Source organism: Patella vulgata, chromosome 5 (genome assembly GCF_932274485.2).
Source record: "Patella vulgata chromosome 5, xgPatVulg1.2, whole genome shotgun sequence".
NCBI classification, from domain to species: domain Eukaryota; kingdom Metazoa; phylum Mollusca; class Gastropoda; family Patellidae; genus Patella; species Patella vulgata.
In genome coordinates, this window is record NC_065883.2 from 65,317,242 (window position 1) to 65,332,229 (window position 14,988).

A 14,988-nucleotide genomic window follows, 5' to 3' on the forward strand; every position below is an offset into this window, starting at 1 on the left:
GTATTCCGATCGATCAATCCAAGTGGGAGTTACGGCCTTGAAAATTTCCCCAAACTTTCCATTAGTATAATGTCTCCAAGTTTTCCCTCTTGTCTAATAACTACCGATAAGGCACGAACTTCCAGACCTAATATGGCACCTAACGTGTTAGACTGACATCTAAAGAATACTTTAAAAGGGTTTTTTCTGCGCTTATTTTTGTTAAACTTATACCAGGAAATATACAAAATGGTCTTCCGGTGCTGTGTAGTTTTTTTTTAAATAGATGAAGCCAATTTCTAATGTCCTGTTGGTGTTCCAAAGAGTGGGGTATAAATGGGATTCAATTTTTATATTTTAATGTATTGCATTTTTCACGGATGTATTGTTCCTATAAAAATAAAAATGAAATGAAATGGGGTTTAACGTCCTACTGTTCTGCTCCTATACTGGGCTAATATAGACGGGCATGCGCCATACAGTGTGCTATGAGGGAAATTTTGCCCGGGCAGCGGCACCGTCGCCTACACTTATATCGAATCCCAACTGCCAGGGGATCTTTTACGTGCATTCCAATATATACACGGGACCTCGGTTTTGCGTCTCATCCGAAGGACTAGACAGCTGTCCTTGTCAGGCCCTCCGTTCTGCACCACTGACAAGGGGAAACCACGTCGGAAAATCCTGATGAACTTTCTTGGCCAATGCAGGTATTGTTCTTATAACTGAAGTCCTTAGAGTGAAATAGTGAATAAAGGGCGGAGGTTAGAAACGCCATCACTTAAAGATACATTATGTAAGATTTAGATAAAGAGTTAGCCATTCTTGCTATAATAGTTCGATAATAGATAATGTAAAATGAATATATTGAAATCTTCATTTAAATTACTCCCTTGTGAGCGAAGATATTAGCATTTGAAGGTTTTGACAGGATGTGTGCGCTAATTGTAACCACTGCACTGGTTGTTCGAAGCTAAGCCTCGCTTATTCATTTTTAAATTAAATCAATCTATGGCTGAACCGTTCTAATCTACTTAATATCAGAGATATCCGATGACATCGAGAGTTGATTACGATCATGTTAATAAATGTCTAATTAATAATTTATATAACATTTTAAGCCCGAAAAAAGAGAGAGAGAGAGAGAGAAAGAGAAATGGGGGTTAACGTCCACTCGACCTAAACTAGGTCATTTTGGGACTAACGTATGGTTTAATTTTATTTCAATAATTTGCTTGCGCGTAGGGGTCTTTAGCAGTGGGAGGAAACCGGAGGACCCGGAGAAAACCCACGAGGTTGGACAGGCGTCCCTACTCATTATCCCTCCTGGGGAATCGAAACCACACCAGTTGACTCAATGACAGACTTTATGATACAGCGCTTACACGCTAACCATTAAGCCATCCAACGCTAACACCGAAAAATGTTTATGAAGCAAAGACACTGGATCGATTTATGACAAATATAATATGTGTATATGTACGTACATGTATATTCAAAAATATTAGCACAGCCGTAAAGCTGAACAAAACTTGGTTTCACGGTAAACGATGAAAAGATAAAAGGTATGCCGACGTAAACTGATTTCAACACTAGTTTTATAACATTTTAACATTTTGAACTCATCTGGGGAGCTCGTCAGAAATAATGTATATATTTGGATGAATGCACTGGAAAACCTAATGGAAACACTCCTGTTTATTCCGTAATCGATATAGTAACCTGTGTTTATATAGTAACTGGTTGATGCCATTGATGAAAAACTCACTACGATAAATAAATAATAATTGATTATCAGCTGTCATTGATTGATTTATACTATACTAGGTTGTAATAGGAGCCATGGTGGCCCAGTGAGAAATTACGTTTTTTGTTTTGGTAATATTCAGATCTTGGTTGTTATCATGTTTGTCGGTGAAGGTTTTAAAAACAAAATATTTCAATATTGTATTCGAGAGCCCTATAACCACCACAGCAAGTTATCGCCGTCGCATGGAAGTGGAACTATTTTTCAATCGGAATCTATCTATCGACTTCTATACTAAATTGATTTTTATTGTTATGCAATCGATAAGGGCTATTGTACAAGAACAGCATTCTGTGACATCAGCAAAGCATTCTATATGGTTTCGCATTCCAGACTCTGCCTGAAGTTCAATTTTTTTCGGGGTCAGAGATGAATTGTACAGTTGGTTTAAGAGTTATAATAACTGGTCGACCAAAGTGTGTTGTTCCACCCGATTAGATTTTATTACATGCTTCGAGAAGGTATTTGTTGAGTAATAAAACCTTCTAGTAGTTTATCGAGGGCTGGTCGTCCTTACCGCACGGTACAAATAAAACCTTCTAGTAGTTTATCGAGGTTCGGGTGCTTCCGGAGTCCAAAATGGCCGCTTTATATAAATGATGTTTCACAGGGCTCCGTTCTTGGACCGCTTCTGTTGTTTATCTGCATTAATGACATCACTGAAAATGTTCAATCAAATATTAAACTGCTTGCTGATGATACGTCTCTCTGCTTAATGATGACAAATTCGTCAGAAAATGAGAGAATAATGAATTCGGATTTCGATAAAATCAAAACCTGTTCCAAAACATGGCTGGTTTCCTTCAATCCCATAAAAACAGAATCAGTACTAAGGCCTATCAAATCATACAATAACACGTCACCACTTTTTTTGAACAGTGTTAAAATAAATGATGTGCAAACCACAAACATTTATCTTCCAACACAAACTGAAATGGGATATCCACATAAAAATATTTGTAATAAAGCATCAAAATTAATCAATTGTTTAAGATCCCTAAAGTACAGGTTAAATAGAAAATCACTTTTAATAATTTACAATTCTTATATACTACCGACTACGGCGACAGTATTTGAGACAGTTGCAATGATCACCTAGCGAATCAAGTCGAACACCTTCAACGTGATGCCTCACGCATTATTTGTGGGGCTGTAAAGTGAACCAGCCACCGTTTACTCTATCTGGAAACTGGTATTATTCCTTTGAATGAGAGAAGAAAAAGACACAAATTAGATACAATAAAGAAAATTATTAATACCACGGTTCCAAATTATTTATCCGACCACATAAAATTAAAATTATCCCCACACGAAGAAGTAACCCCGAATTAGAAGAAATACTCTGTAGAACATTGGTGTGCACGTAAAAGAACCCTTGATAGTTGGAATTCGAAATAAGTGTAGTCCACAGTGACACTGTCCGGGGGCAAAATTTCACACATAACACACTGTATGCTCGTCTTTATTAGGCCAGTCGGGGCGTTAAACCCCATTTTATTTTATTTCAATATTACTTGCTAAAGATTCCATACATAAGCTATTTCAGAACATCATTTCCAATACCATCTGTTAAGGATTCTTTTACGTCCACGGAAACGCGTACACGGGACCTCGTAGATTTTGGACACGATTGCTTTTGTTAATAATAGACCGCTAGAGGGCAGAACACTTGGTTGGTTTGATTAATCGCTGCCCGAATCTGGAACACGTTATTTATTCATACCCAAGAATTTGCACTGTTATTTATTTTATTATTATTATTATTATTATTTACATTCTAGAATTTGTACTTTTATTTTTTTTTTTTACAAACCCAGACTTCATTCTATTCATTAGTCATACGAGTCACATGTGGATAGAACTGGGGCGTTTAAAGGAATTGGAGCGTACAACGTCTAGACAACGTCAAGTTTGACTTGAGGTCTGAGGAATTACGGGACAGTTGCACTGAGGCATTATTTCTGCTCATTTAAAGCCATACATGTATATGACTAGAGACCAAAGCGACGGCAATTTTTCGTACCTTGTTTGTTCGATAAATTTAGGAGAAAGCTATATGCTCTGCCTCATAGGTTTTCTCCGGGTGCTCCGGTTTCCTCTCAGTGCTAAAGACCCCTACGCGCTAGCGAATTATTGAAGTAAAATTGAACCATGTGGTAGTCCCGAAATGACCTAGTTTGTGTCGAGTGGACGTTAAGCCCCCGCCCCTCCCCCCCTCTCTCTGTACAAACGCCTGTTGAAAAGAATCCTATGAATTGGAGTTTAGGTTCTATTTTAATACGTTTCTAAAGAGAGAGAAAGAGAGAGAGAGGGGGGGATTTCTGGAATAAGTCACAGTTCACTTTTATTTCGATAATTGGCCTGTGCGTAGGTGTCTTTAGCTGTGAGAGGCAACCGAAGGACCTGGAGAAAACCCACGATGTTGAACAGGCGACCTAATTCCTTGTCACGTACAAACGGGGAATCAAAACCACACCCTTTGGTTCAATGACAGATCATGTGATATCACGCGCACGTGTTAACCCACTAGACCACCAAACCGCAAGCTTGTCAAATAGCTAGAGAAACCTAGCTGTCAAATTCAGGTCAGATATGCGCGCAGTGACAACTTCCGACTTTACTTTCGCTTTTATGTTGTTTTTAATCGAGTAATATAATATTACAGGTGATTGCTGCGCTTTAATTTACAATGTCCAGTAGTCGCGTTTTATCTGGTAACTCAATAAAATTAAACATTGCACGAATACCCGGGGTCGACTTTACACATTGGAATTCGAAATTAAGACAAGTCCCCAGTACCACTGTCAGGGCAAAATTACCATCATAGCACAGTGTCTTTATTAGCCCAGTCAGTATAGAAAAATAGGTCATTAAACCTCATTTAATTTAATTTTAATATTTTGAGCTAAAGATTTCACACACGGTATATATACGTGTAAGCTATTTCGGCACAGTGTGACATTTGATTTAACGAGGGGATCACGGTGGCTAAGTACCTAAGACACTGGCTCGCTAGCCTGGAGGTCGGGTGTTCGATCCCTGCATTGGCCGAGAAAGTTCATCTGGATTTTCCGACGTGGTTTCCCCTTGTCAGTGGTGCAGAACGGAGGGCCTGACAAGGACAGCTGTCTAGTCGTTCGGATGGGACGAAAAACCGAGGTCCCGTGTACACATTGGCGTGCACGTAAAAGATCCCTTGGCAGTTGGAATTCGATATAACCACGGCGTGGATGAACCACGCCGGAAAATCTGGATGAACTTTCTCGGCCAATGCAGGGATCGAACACCCGACCTCCAGGCCAGCGAGCCAGCGTCTTACCCACTTAGCCACGTGATCCCCCTCTGTACCAGATACATGTGATGCTGCGATCATGTATTGATGAGATTAGCAACGAAACACGTTTCTGATCTAACGGCTGGTAGTACTATCATCTTGGAAATTAGTTCCCAAATAATTCAACTAAAAATTATTGACTGGGTTACAGATGAAAATATATGTCGAAAACACGTGCACACACTTTGTCAAAGTCATATTTTTGCAATGGCTTTTTCGAAAACCAAACCAAACTTTCCTGATATGGTTACTTGTGAAGCAACAGTATGGAGCTTTATCTGTATCATCGCGTTTGAATTCGTATTTCTATGTCGTGATTTGAATTTTGCAGCGACTGTATCCAAAATAACAAAATACTTTTTAAATGTATCGTCGTGGATTTAAAGTCGTCAGTCGTGGAGCAGATGACCTAATTATGCCATAGTATCCAGTGTACTTACGCTTGAAGTTGTTGTTCAGTCCAGCCGCTGGTGGTGGTGGGGGGGGGGTATAAGGTAAAGGGGGCAAAGACTCGAGCATCAACAAGGGCCTCACCCATTTTTAAAATACAGACTGCCGAAAATGCAGTCCGGCAGAATTTCAGGCATTGATCGTCGAGATAAATAGATATGAACAGACACCGCCTGTCGGCCGACCACTAGTTTATTCGAGTGGAAAGTATCAAACGATCGGACTTGCGAACCATTAATGTAGCCCCCATCCCACCCATCCCATGAGCACCCCGTGAGCACCAAAGTAGCGAACCGGTGGTTGGAGGGGCAAAGTCCAAAGCTAAGAGGGCAAAGGTTCGAGCATAAACAAGGGGTATGGGGTGCTCACCCATTTTTTTTTAAAACAGACTGCCGAAAATGCAGTCTGGCAGTATTTCAGGCACTGATCGTCGAGACAAATAGATCTGACCAAATACCGCCTATTGCCTGACCACTAGTTTATCCAAGTGGAAAGTGTCAAACGAGCACCAAAGTAGCGAGTCCTTACGGAGGGTATGGTGGATCTCGACCCGAAAATTTTGAAAAATAGGCTGCCGGAAATTCAGTCTGACAGTATTCTGGCACCGATTGTCGAGATAGATAGAGCTGGCCATATAACACTTGTTGCTAAATCACTAGATTATCCGGCCACAGTTGAAAGTGTCAAACGAACGGAGTGAGTGAATCAAAGTGAATGAGTATTTTCGCCACGATATTTTGAGAAATGCAACCTGGCAGTATTTCAGACACTGGTCGTCGAGATAAATAGATCTCACCAGATACTGTCTGTCACCAGAGAGACAGGTGTCAAACGAACGAAGTGATTGAATATTCTTGTCGCGTTGAATCTGTGCCCAGAACACTTTGAGGCTCCTAAAACGCGCTTTCAAGAGGTTCGCGTGTTATTGTTTGTGTAGGTTTAGAGCCGGATGGTTCCGGTAAGAAATCACTAGGACACCACAACTACAAATCTATGATTTAGTGGGAATTAATCACCGTAGGAGGTTTTGATTACCAAAACATATTACAAACAGAGGGCAGACCAGATTTATTGGAGGACCACCCCCCTCGCCCCCCCCCCCACTAACATGGCGCCGCCATTGCTTCAGTGGCGTAATAAAAATAAAAGTTTGAAATATCTGATCCGAGGATGTCGGTGTTTGTGGGGGAGTCGTAACCAATTTATTTAAATTTCTTGTTTAAAATAGACGATAATAAATCTTAAAACGCATATTGACGTCATATGTGTGTATATTAAGTGATTGATATTCAGTTTATCACATTACTGTAATTTCTAATCAAATATATTCGGTGAAAAACCAGAACATTCCAAACTGAACGACAGTCGTTCACGCTTGCTTAGTCCATTCTACGCTTTTATTTTATTATTTTGTCGTTTATGAATCAGTCATTACTAATTACTTCCACATTGTGTTGTAGATATGTTTTTTTTTGTGTGCATAAAAATGACGCCCGAAATCACTGATTTTAAAATGTTCAGTATGTCTTAAACATTGGATATTATGATCGACAATATAACAACATCAATATTGATTGAAATGGGCTTATATTAAATTCTTATTCGTAGTTTTAATTTCGAATTTTATGAAAAATATCGAGTTAGAGGTTTAGCTTCTTTAATATAGTGAACCCCTCTTTTATACATCTGTCTAGTCGTTCGGATGGGACGAAAACCCGAGGTCCCGTGTACACGTAAAAGATCCATTGCCAGTTAGAATTCGATATAAAGAGAGATAGAGAAATGGGGTTTAACGTCCACTCGACACAAACTAGGTCATTTCGGGACTAACATACGGTTTAATTTTATTTCATAATTCGCTTGCGCGTAGGGGTCTTTAGCAGTGGGAGGAAACCGGAGGACCCGGAGAAAAAACACGAGGTTGGACAGGCAACCCTACTCCTTGTCACGTACAACCGGGGAGAATTCGATATAAGAGTAGGTCGTAGCCGCCGTTTGGGTAAAAGTTCCCGTATAGCACACTGGTATGGCGTATGCCCGTCAGCGCAGAACAGTAAAACGTTAAACACCATTTCATATAATTTCATTTAATTTCATTTTCATAGTGGTTTTATAACTGTCAACGAACTTGCTGCATGACATACATGCATGACATATTTTGATATCCTAATACAATGAACAGGGTTCAGTTACATACTGTATGTACTTACGTTGTGTATATATTATTCCATATTACGATTCAACCGCTTCGACAAGTGTTTATCGCTATTATTCAAAATGACTAATTATATAGAGTCACGTGATTTGAAGTGTTTACCAGTTCATATGCGTGCATAACGAAAGTCATTTTAATATCCTGTTTCGAGTTTTCGAGAATAGTACTCATTTTGATAGAGCAGGGCGGAATTTTACGATATCACTGGAGTGTGAAATAATAAATATTACAATCGTTTTTGTGTGTAAATATATATGCCAAAGTTTCTTCAAAAATAATCGCTCGGTTTGGAATGTTTCCGTCGTTGTTTCCCCTTGTCATTGTGGGCCTGCCAGGTAACAACGTATAGTCGTTTAGATGGGACGAAAAATCGAGGTCCTGTATTCACATATGCGTGCACCTAAAAATACCCTTGACAGTTGGATTTGATATAAGTGTAGGCCGTAGCGCCGTTGTCCTGACAAAATTTCCCCCATAGCACACGGCAACAGTAGGACGATAAATCCCACATCATTTCATTTCAGCACATGGTAATATCTAATTATTTTTTCTGAAATAGAGAGAGAGAGAGATAGAGAGAGAGATTAGCGTCCACTCGACACAGACTAGGTCATGTCGGGACTAACATATGGTTCAATATTATTAGGTTTTACAGGCGACCCTACTTCTTGTCACCTATATTCGGGGGAACGCAACCACACCACTTGACCCATTGACAGACCTTAAAGTTTCACGCGCACGCGTTAAACTTCTAGACCCCCCCCCCAACCCATTACATATTAATAATTGGAAAGGTGTATGTGGCTTTGCTTTAGGAGCCGCGGTGGCTCAATGTCTAAGGCGCTGACTCGCTAACCTTGTCGTCCTCGAATCAATTCCGTTGTTGGCTGAGAATGTTCTTCGGGTTTTCCGGCGTGGTTTACCCTTGTCAGTGGTGCAAGACGACTGGGAATAGGGACTATAGTTGTTCGAATGTTGCGAAAACCCGGGGTCCCGTGCACATAGAACAACCCATGGCCGCTGGAATTCGAAATAAGAGTAGGATTTCGCACAGCTGTCCGGGCAAACATTTCCCTCATAACACGTTCCATGGCGTATGCCCGTCTTCATTATCCCAGTGGAGCAAAAACAGTAGGACACTTTACCCCATTTCATTTATTTGTTCTATAACGAGTACGCGGCAAGCATAGTCTACTGAGTTCACGACAATCGTCCATTGGCTTACTCAGAAGCTGAAACAACTTGATAGGATTTAACGTCCATTCCACTCGGGACTAACATATTGTTCAATTTTATTAAAATAATTCGCTTGCGCATATGGGTCTTTAGCAGTGGGGGGAAACCGGGGGATCTGGAGAAAACCAAGGAGGTTAGACGGACGATCCTACTCTTTGGCACGTACAAGCGGAGAATCGAAATCACGCCACTTGACTCAATGACAGACCTTATGATCAAACGCGCACGTGTTAACGATTCGGCCGCCCAACCCGCGAGCATTAGCTCCCCCCCCCCCCAACCACTTCAGGCTGTAGTAGTAGTTTCGATCCATGGGGGGTTGGATGGCTGAATGGTTAGCGTGCGCGCGCTGTATCATAAAGTCTGTCATTGAGTCGTCTGGCGTGGTTTCGAATCCCCGGTTGTACGTGGCAAGGAGTAGGGTCGCCTGTCCAACCTCGTGGGTTTTCTCCGGGACCTCCGATTTCCTCCCACTGCTAAAGACCCCTACGCGCAAGCGAATTATGTAAATAAAATTAAACCATATGTTAGTCCCGAAATGACCTAGTTTGTGTCGAGTGGACGTTAATTCCCATTTCTCTCTCTCTCTCTCAGTTTCGATCCAACATTTGTTTCTGTTGAGAGTCGGAGAGTGGGCGTTTAGACGGCCGTATATATTATTCAATCAGTATATAGATTGTATTTTTATATTTAAATCACTGGATTGGCAACTGGTAGCATGACACTCGAGGCTACCTTTTACTCGGGGCCTTCACATAGGGAAGGGCTGACGGGGGCATATGCCCGGGGCGACACTTCTTTGGGGAAGTAAATTATCTAAGTGCATAGCAGAAATAAATATTCGAAGGGGGGGGGGGGGAGCGCGGCCTGAGATATCAAACCACCGGCCTCGCTTCCCCTAAACCTGTGTAAATCAGTTCATATTTCAGCAATTCAGCGCCGGATTAACCACTGGGCATAATTATTTGACTAAAGTGTTCAAAGTATAAACAAATACAATCTTCACAACAAAGCAGTTAACAGTATGCAGGGAGTCGGGGAGGGGGGCACTGAAACTTTTGCCCTGGGGCGCCACATAGACTTGTGGGGGCCCTGCGTTTACTCAATAAATATACTCTCTGTCCCTTATAACTTCTAACAGCCTTTTATTAATTATAAATAGGTGTTTATCGAAGCTGATTATCATTAAAAAGTTTCAAATTTCTTCCTAGTTTGATTTCACATACAGAGAAATGTCTCAATAAAAGGAATTCATATAATGCTTACCTATCATCAGGGGTGGGGTGGGGCGAGTCTAGCGGTTTAACGCGTGCTCGTGAAATCACAAGGTCTGTCATTGAGTCAAGGGTCGCCTGTCCAACAGCTACAGAGTAAGCGAATTATTACAATCTAAACTGAACTGTGTGCTAGTCCCGAAATGCCTAGTTTGTATCTCTCTCTTACATAACATCTTCCAATTTCCCAGAATCTAAAACATCCGCACAGGATCCAATTCCATAGCCGCGCCCATGTCTTTAAACGAATCCATAATTCGTGTCTTTTCGATCAATTAGATATTAAACTAATTTTAGAATTACCAATTATTTTAATATCTTCTATGCTGCTTAATCTTAAAGAGAATAAAGAAATGTCACGACATTCATATACAGCTAACCTACACATCTTCCGGGTTCCAGGAATATAAAAGATTCGTTCAGAAGGGCCGGCCAGGTAAATGTTCTAATATGTGTGTGCTTTAGATCTCCTGTTTCCTCCCACTGTTAACTAACGGATATGAGAATTTTTGAATTAAAACTAAACCTTGTTAGTCCCGAAATGACCCAGTTAGTGTCGAGTGGACATCAAAGTCAATTTCTCACCCTCTCCCAATAATTCATTTCGTTTCGGTGTATTAGATAATTGATCAAATTTTGGAAATACCGACTATTTTGATGTGTTCTGTTTTATTTAGTTTTATATATAAAAAAGATTCGCGATATTCCTGTTGTGTTGTTTGTCATCTAACAATATCACTATATATTGTTTTAAATACTGACGAGTCAAGTCTGTCGTGTAACCTTCATTAAATCTTCGCTCCTGTATCTAGTTCACAATATATGATGCGTTGAGCTTTTTCTGTTCCATCTTTATTAAAAATTTCTAGATTCGTGCGTCATAGTATCGTAATAGATCAAATTTATTTATGGTTTTTATGAGGAAGCGTGGACAATAGCTTCTCGAGTCACGTATAATCGATTGTGCAAGGGCAAGGCCGTTCGCCGGTGAAGTCACCAAGGTGAAGGCCGTTTCTATTTCTAGACCAAAGTACAATATGTATTTAATCTACATTCCTAGCTGTTATGAGCCGTCTCGTGGAGAGTCATAAATAATCCGTTAATGTGTTTACTTGGCCCTTTACCTTAAAGTACTGCGCTAAATGTTATGCTCTGTTTAGATCAAACGAAACAACACATTGCTTCATGCACTCAAATAGTGTTCTAACGGCTGACGTCTGTATATTTTTTTTATAATTCTTCCTTGTTAATAATGTTTATGTTGACATTGCTATGAAAGACGAAAACAATATTTTTTATGCAAACCAGAAATTAAAGACAACATTAAATTCATAAACCAGTTGAAGATGAAATTCATATAAACTAATTAAAATGAAACACAACTAAAATTGAAAAAGGGGAAGGGGGGTCACTCATATATAAAATCATTTATGTCCTTGATCTGGCACGCGCCGTGCACGACCAGATTAGTAATATCAGCCAGCATGATGGTGGAATTGTTCGATGTTTCTATGGCATATTAAATCATTTGAAATCTAAAGACATTTTTACCGATAGGTTGTGGTATCCATATTAGCCTCGTTTAAAGCTAAATCGTGGCCCATGTTTTATTATTATTTTATACAACGCCGACCTTAATTTAGAATCGTTTGTTTTAATTTTGATTTTTAAAAAAATACAGGAAAACAGTTCTACAAAATATAGACCTAACAAACAGTACAACTGTACAACATAATATAGGTAATAAGTTTAGAGAAAAACACTAAAATAAAGCTGATTGCGGTTTGAGCTAGAAACCATCTCCCATAGTATAAGATGTTCTTAAAACAGTAAGCATACCATGCCCGGGGCACGAATTTATAACTAAATGTGCGTAGTTTATTCATAACTTTTCGACGAAGTGCCATTACCCTGTATAGGTGCCGGATTTGCCTATAGGTTTGACAGGCTGGAGCAGTGGCGGCGCCAGCCGTCGGTGGTTGGAGGGGCAAAGCTTGGGCAAAGTCCAAGGTTAAGGGGGCAAAGGCACGAACTTCAACTAGGGGTAGGGGTCCTCCCCCAGAAAATTTTGAAAAACAGGCTGGCGAACCTCAACCACACACGAGCGCCAAAGTAGGGAGTCCTTACGAAGGATATGGGGGACCTCCCCCAGAAAATTTTTAAAAATAGACTGCCGGAAATGCTGTCTGACAGTAATCAGTCAGGCACCGATCGTCGAGATAAATAGATCTAACCAGATACCGCCCGTCGCCTGATCACTAGTTTATCCGACCAGAGAACAAAATGTCAAACGAACGTACTTGCGAACCTCAACAAAGTCCCCGTGTGAGCGCCAAAGTAGCGAGTCCTTGTGAGGGGTATTGGGGACCTCTTCAAGAAAATTTAGAAAAATAGACTGTCGGAAATGCTCTACAACATGCAAGTCTATGACTGAGTGGGGATGTGGGATTTAATCACCGTAGAAGGTATAGATTACCGAAACGTATCACAATACTTTTTTTTATTTTCTAAAATTATTGGGGGGTGGGGGGGGAATGTGGCAAATAGAGGGTCCTCTGTCTTCCTCCCACTGCTAAAGTCCCGACGCGCAAGCGAATTATTGAATTAAATTGAACCATATGTTAGTTCGCAAATGACCTAGTTTGCATCGAGTCGACATACCCCCCCCCCACCATCCCCCACTCACCCAACTCTCGTTTCTCTCCTTCTCTCGTCTTTTCCGGCGGGATCCCCCCCCCCCTTGTCAGTGATACAGGACGGAGGGTCTGACAAGGACAGCTGTCTAGTCCTTCGGATGTGACGAAAAACCGAGGTCCCGTGTACACACTGGCGTGCACGTAAAAGATGCCTTGACAGTTGGAATTCGATATAAGAGTACGCCGTAGGGCCGCTGTCCGGGCAAAATTTCCCTCAGAGCACACTGTATGGCGTATGCCCGTTTTCATTAGCCCAGTTCGGAGCAGAACAGTAGGACGTTAAAACCCATTTCATTTCATTTCATTTCCTTCTCTGGTCGTGAGGGTGTGGGGATTGGGGGATCGAGGGCCCTCATAAGTGTGGAATAGCCAAATGATAGCCCTGTGATCATCTGCGGTAAACCAAATGGATGGGGTTTAGCGTCCTACTGTTTGACCTAAATTAAAAGGGTGTTATTCTAGAATGACATAGCATAACCTAAGTTATATAATACGTATAATTTCCATTCTGTGTCTCGGGTGTCTAATATTACCGGTCTTTATAGTAGTAATATATCTTCATTGAGACAGTTAGTTGTAAACAACATGTAAAGAAAAGTCACGAAATTTGATGATAATTAAAAACACTTGACGTAGTTTCAATTCCTCGCTTGTCTTGTAAGTGTAGTAGGACAGGGTTCGGATACTGGATGCAGCGGCAGCTAATGTCGTGAAACAATAAACAAGATATAATTTGATACTTTTTATTATAAATTAAACAGCAATGGATTCTGGAAATGTGACGTGTGCCCTTAATTTCTCGACTAACTGATTTGCCCGAAATACTAAATAGAAATCATGAAATTTATACGCCAAAGTCTATTTCTCAAACTACGGAATAAATTAACCCACTGTGGTGAATCGATTCATCGATCCTGTACAGTACCTTAACCTACAATTACAAACTAAATCACCGTATTCTTCCTCACGAATCAAGTGAAAAGGCGGCAATGCCTATATCTCCAGTGTCTGACAGTAGAACGCCATGTCTAAACTGCTAGAACACCATTAAAAACGAAATCACCGAATTCTTCCTCACGAATCAAGTGAAAAGGCCGCAATGCCTATATCTCCAATGTCTGACAGTAGAACGCCATGTCTAAACTGCTAGAACACCATTAAAAACGAAATCACCGAATTCTTCCTCACGAATCAAGTGACCAAATTACGATATGGTTAAGTACGAGTATCGATTTAGCGCTCCCCACAGCGAAGCGACAAGTAGATATAAATTATACTATTTTTCCCCGAATCAGAACTATTATCTAAGAGTAAGAAATGCGCTAAAACAATCAAACCGAAATATGAAACGGATGAAAATCAACACAACCTGGTTGATATGAGGCGATTATCGACTCTGACAACCAACCTGTGTCTTAATTATGATAAGGTTACCTTACCTAGGGAGTTGCTAACTGAAACTCCCCCGATGAATGATACGTACCCAGATTTATAGTCGAAGCATGCACGTGCATGACAGTTGATTGGCTCAAATACGCCAAGCAAGTAGAGAAGTTGATGAGTTTGGGCGAGTCGTTTGAAATACATTTAGCAAAAAGGGCGACACTACCACATAAGTGACGAGGAGTTGAAACCATCTACCAACCTCATGGGTTTTCTGTGGATTCTCCAACTGCTAAAGACCTCTACGAGCAAGCGAATTGATGAAATATAATTGAACCATATGTTATTCTAGCATTGACTAAGTTTGTGTCGAGTGACGCCCCCCCCCCCCCCACACACCACGCCCACAAGTGTTAGGTAAAGTCCGGCCCACACCGCCACGACTTGCCCGGACTCGACCCAACGCAACGTCTTGTCTCAGATAATCAGTGCAGTGTGGACAGTCCCACGACCATGATTCAATCGATTTCCGTCGCGTCGTGGCCCGTCGGCCCGACTGAGCATGTTTAGTCGTAGTCGGATGCAGTCGTAACTCATTGTGTTTGTGTGGACAC

General features: G+C 40.9%; 1 long non-coding RNA gene across 1 annotated transcript; it reads right to left on the reverse strand.

Annotated features, from left to right (window-relative positions):
* Positions 1 to 1,555: 1,555 nt before the first annotated feature.
* Positions 1,556 to 7,827, reverse strand: LOC130013005 (uncharacterized). Its single transcript, XR_008788278.1, has 2 exons — positions 7,781 to 7,827; positions 1,556 to 2,987 (listed from the first exon to the last, which is right to left on the reverse strand). It is a non-coding gene; the product is annotated as an uncharacterized LOC130013005 (long non-coding RNA).
* Between the last annotated feature and the right edge of the window lie 7,161 nt (positions 7,828 to 14,988).